The sequence below is a fragment of the Echiichthys vipera genome (genome assembly GCF_963691815.1).
Source record: "Echiichthys vipera genome assembly, chromosome: 9".
NCBI classification, from domain to species: Eukaryota; Metazoa; Chordata; class Actinopteri; order Perciformes; family Trachinidae; genus Echiichthys; species Echiichthys vipera.
Genome location: NC_139834.1, coordinates 22,303,496 through 22,309,495, shown reverse-complemented (window position 1 = coordinate 22,309,495; position 6,000 = coordinate 22,303,496).

The following is a 6,000-nucleotide window of genomic DNA, read 5'->3' as shown; positions in this document are numbered from 1 at the left end:
AAATTGAATTGTTCCTCGTGACCTGCTAAACTGTATTTTAACATGTGAAATCAATCTTTAAATTGTGAAATGAAGCACGCGGACTGCGGCACACCAGCGTGCAGTCACAGACAGCCGAGAGTCGTAGCTTCTCTGTAACGTGAAGACAAAAGGCCTGATACTCCACGCTTTATATTTTCAAGAAATGGTGAAATTGAGTTTCTACATTATGCCTTGGCTACACATTTGCATGCATTTCCAAATCATATTCTACTATTTGTTCACACATTTTCATTCTATAAACGAGCGTAAAAAACACCATGTAAGCGTTTCCATAGAAATACGCCCCGCTTTCATATCAGACATTTAAATGACTGACGCTATTTGCTCAGATCTGCGTGTTTGAATTTCTCTTAGATGTACAGATTTTAACTTTCCAGCTCATTTAACATTTTATTCCAGATGAGCATGTTCGGCAGCCTGTGAAGGGATGCAACTCGTTGCTGATATGATGAGCATCCTGCAGCTGGCCTGCTGCAGAGCAGCGTCAGCACCACGGTCAGCTCCTCAAACACAGAAAGAAAGGAAGACGGGCCACACAGAACTGAAGGGGAAAACAGCGTGCACTTCATCCAATAGCTGCTAATTATTGTATTGCAGTGGACTACATTTAACCTGCTAAATATCTGCAGAGTGGGAAAAAAAATCTCAGGGGGAGATTTATTTTTCTCCACCTCAGCTCTAATCCTGGGGAATACGAAGCACCTCGTCTTTGCTTCCATAATCTGCTGTGACACGGCTGAGCAAAAGTGTCATCGCATTTTTGCATCGTGCTACAGAAATGTAGCCCGCTGTGGCAGGAAAGCTGAAAATGAAAGCATTTCTCTCTCTTGGTCATTTGTGAGCTCTAAAAAAGATATTTAAACATTCTGTTGATTAAGGATTTGTGAAGCAAATTTTCCCCAAGGCTGTAACAATTGTTACGCATCGTAACAATTAACAGAATAAAAGTATTATAATGCGAGAGAATGTTTAACGTGCAGCATTGCAAGACAAAAACCCAACATGGAGGAGAGGTCTAAATTTAGAAACCAGCCAGAGGACAGAGAAAGTTCCGCATATTTTCATGCTTGGCTTGGGCTGCTTTGCCAGCTGCCATTTGTGCTCAGGCCAACATAGTGTTTGTTAGTGAGTGTGTGTCATCAATGTCTGGGGGTATGTGCGTGCGTGTGTGTGTGTGTGTGTGTGTGTGTGTGTGTGTGTGTGTGTAGGACAGTGAGGAAATAGGGAGAAACCTTGAGGCATCACTCCCTCCCCCATCACACACATATTCCCCGGGCTGACGCTGGGACAGAGGCTGCAAATGTCACACGCACACACGTTTACACGCACACACGCACACGCACCCCCCCCCCCCACACACACACACACACACACACACACACACACACACACACACACACTGCCTTACCCAAAACCTGAAAAAGCTTCTACTCCTATCAAAGAGAAATGTGAAAGAAAGACATGTAGAAAAAGAAAAACCGTTGCAGAAATATAAAATAGATTTTCACATATAAATATAACTGAACTTAATATTGAAAAAAATATACCAGGCGACATTAAATTCTCTCCAACACGATAGTTGTATTTCTATACTTCCTGACAAAATGGATTTTCAGTCTGCCTTTTTTCTTTGAAAGGGCTTTAAGATTGGTTGCTGGGGCGACCAATTTAGCTTCTAAGGCTACAAAGAGAAGGATTAATTCAGACTCAGTGTGCGCGCGTATGAGTGAGAGAGACACTCAGAGATGGGAGTGTATGCTTGCAAACACGCTCGCTTCAGTGTGTGTGTGTGTGTGTGTGCGTGTGTGTGTGCGTGTGTGTGTGTGGAGGCCTGAGATACGGAGGGGCTTAAAGCCTCGTCTAACAGCCAGTGCTGACTGGAAACAATAATCTCTGATAGTTGCCATGGCTACAGTAATTGGACAGGGTGTGTATGTTGAGAATTTAGAAAAAAGAGAGGTTTTTTTTCAGCACAGGTTATTTGTTAAGCTACTATTTGTGTCGTAAACCTTTTCCTGCTGGATGAAACATTTGAGCCAATAAACCTTTTGTGCGGCTATAATGAGCGACGATGGATGAAGCAAAATACAAATTAGGCAACGTTGTCTCTTGCCTCTAACAAGGCTGAACACTCTCAAGAAACTATTATGATTTTATGATATGAAATATATTTTTATGCGGACCTGCATCCGGATCTGCATCAGATAACGCTGATTATTATTGACTGACTTGAAATTGAACTGAATGTAATCTCAAGTGAGTCAGACTGGAGTCCGGTGAATTTGGTTTCAAATGCCTAACTACAAAATAAGACCTTTTTTTACAGCCGACATTTTGATTTTAGCAGAAAAATGACAGGTATACTGTACATGATACAAGTGTCCTGGTATTGTGCATGCTGGCTCACTGTCACACCGTCACACTTACTGGGGCACTTGAATACAACAGAGCTATCTATTGTTATGAGTAACATCTGTGCTTTTCCCACTGTACAGGTTAAACTGTCTGCTTACAAAAAGTCCTACCAGGCCACACTTACAGGCAGGGCCATTTGTGGCTTTTTGGTGGCCCTATGCAAATGTTGTGGGGTTGTGGGGGGCTATTTTGTGAACCTGCTGGGGGGATTTCAAATCCTCCGCGTGGTCCTTGTGCATGCATTTAACTTGTAAATGCATAATTCTGGTTCACTATTAAAATTCAATTCAAATCAACATCTCAAGTTGACCTTTCACACTCTTTCATTTCTAGAAATAAAAACAATAAATAAACACACACACACACACACACACACACACACACACACACACAAATTAATTATAATATTCACATTTTTAGAAATACCCTTCACACACACACATGCACACACACTCACACACACGAATACATTATAATATTCACATTTTTAGAAATACCCTTCACACACACACACGCACACAAACAAATAAATTATAATATTCACATTTTTAGAAATACCCTTCACACACACACACGCACACAAACAAATAAATTATAATATTCACATTTTTAGAAATACCCTTCACACACACACACGCACACAAACAAATAAATTATAATATTCACATTTTTAGAAATACCCTTCACACACACACACGCACACAAACAAATAAATTATAATATTCACATTTTTAGAAATACCCTTCACACACACACACATGTACATGAATGCATGAATAGTGACAGGTGCACAAACACATTAATCACTCCATGGCCCAAAAAGATCTGCTGGGCTTACAGGGCCAGAGACTGAAGAGAGTGGTAGTGACAGACTCTGTGTGTGTGTGTGTGTGTGTGTGTGTGTGTGTGTGGGTGTGTGGGAGAGAGAGAGAGAGAGAGAGAGAGAGAGAGAGAGAGAGAGAGAGAATGAGAAAGATAAATAGAAAGAGAAAAAGACAGACACACAGAGAGAGAATATACCGTGTACACTGTAAATGTCTCAAAGAGGAAGGATTTCTGTGTGTGTGTGTAGGCGTGACAGGGCGCGGAGGAGAGTCATGGAGGTTGCAGGGGATTTTGTCCGCAGTGTGGCTGATATATCAGAAGTGCTCAGAGTCAGGATCGTTACATAAACTGGCCTCTCTTCCTCAGTCACCCCCCTCCCCTCTCTTTCTTTTTTTTTTCTTTCCTCACGTCACACTCTTTTCAGCCAGGTTCTCCCACATTCACAGATTCATTTTTTAATTCACTGGAGTCCTGTGAATGAATGGGCAGCACTGTACAATAATTTGGTCAACTGATGTTTACAAAATAAACGGCTGTGTTGTCATGACAATGAAACAGAAATTATTCCATAATGCCGTGATTCATCCCTGGGGTGGACGATTAAACATTAGGAAAACATATGATTGTCTCATGAAATGTATATAAAAAACACTGTAGCATTAAATATCAGCATAAAAGGTTTGAAAAAAAAGTTAAATCCTGTATTTAACATTTTATTTTCCACATTCGTCCCTATTAAATCTCATCATTTTCAGTTGAAACCCCCCAAAATAATTATATAAAATAATGAAATCCATTATGAAATCAATGACTTATTCATAATCACTAAACATGACTGACCCTATCTAACATGATATTTCCCCCTCCTTCCCCTCCCATCACTGGGAGACGGTCTTTTCATTCCTCCACAAAATGGAGGCTGCTTGGCATCACGCGTGGCAGTCCCAGAGTGCTTGTAGCCTATTAGTTCCCCTGCGCATCATCACCGATGCCTGGATGACAAGCACAACAAGCAGAGAGCTGCGAGCATCGTGCACGTGCGCAATGTCATGTCTTGCCTCCTGGGAGGAGTGGACATCATGTGTGTGTGTGTGTGTGTGTGTGTGTGTGTGTGTGTGTGTGTGTGTGTGTGTGTGTGTGTTTGTTGGAGACGAGAGAAACTAGATGGGGTCGTATTTGTATGAGTTTGTCACCGTATGTGCATGTTTGTGTGGGTAAGGACGTGTGGATAGTGTGGATGCGTGAGTCTTACCATTGGGTATGTAACCATGTGTGTGTGTGTTTGAGAGGGTGAGCTGACCCAGATCTGCTTATTAGCATCAGGAGGAGGGGGACGGCAGTCACTTAGAGCTTTGTGCTTGAGCAGTGAACTGTGCTCGTGCTTCGGTGACACACCATCAAGCTTCATACAGTACCCCTCCCACACATATACACACACACACACACACACACACACGCACACACACACGCACGCACACACACGCACACACACACACACACACAGTTATCTTCATCTTCTCATCCTCCTCTCCCAAATATCTGTGCTATCCAGGAAATAAAACACACCCATAAAACATACTTTCTCCATCGTTCAATTGCATATTCTTCTGACCAAGAGAGCCTGTGGAAATAATATAGACACAACAAGAATAAATACAATCAAATGTATTGAAATGTATAAGACAGTAGGCCATATGTCCTCATTACATTTTATTATAGCAACAGATTGAGTGAAATATTTACACCTGGTGAGCCATTGTAGGCTATATGGCTGCACCATTACTTAAAATGCAATACTGTGCATTTCTTTGACCCTTAAAATAAGTGTTTGTAAAGATGGATTTGCAGATTAATCATGCAGATTTTAAGGAGTTTAACTATCGATCCACCTTTGCACGTTTATATGAAATCCTCCTCTAAATTTTTTAACATTTTTTAAAATTTAAAATTTCAGGAATTTCCCAGCTTTGGATCAATAAAGCATTTCTATTATAATCTATCTAAATATATGGTACATAATGTATGTCAGTTTACCTTCAAAATCTACACTGGCCGGAAAGTGTCACTAAATATTCTAGTTAAAAAAAATCAAAACAAGAAACAAATGCAGTCGGTTATTGATTCACATAAATTGCAGGAGGAGGAATTCAAACTGCTCTGATGTGAAAAAACCCTAAAAAATATTTTGTAAAAATGTGCACAAGCATGTGCTTCCATTTCAATGCAACAATGTAAGCTACCTTTTGATACAAACATTACATTGATGTCTGGCTTTAACTTGCATATGTATGGAATTATGTAATGAAGGTATGCATGGGATATACAGAGCAAACCGATCAGTCAACCATCTACCATGGGAAAAAACCCAGCACACTCCAATAAAATCCACATTGCAAAGCCAAATGGGCTGTAGCCAGTAGTACTTATCCAGGTACATTTGTTAATTGGCTGACTATACTAAAGTCAGGATCATTAAAATCCTGATTGAGAGCTTTCCAACATGAGCATGTGCATTGACTGGATGCTCTGAATTGAAGCAGACTGGATGTACAGTAGTTTACATGTGCAGGTGTCCCACATCACCAGCTGAGGCCTCACTCGGTCAACTGAGAGTAACAGGACGGCAGACAGAAAAAAATCAGGGATCTCGGGGCCTGAGGGAAAATGTCTGTTCATGTTAATGCAGCTTCAAAATCGGACTCAACCATTTCTCGCATT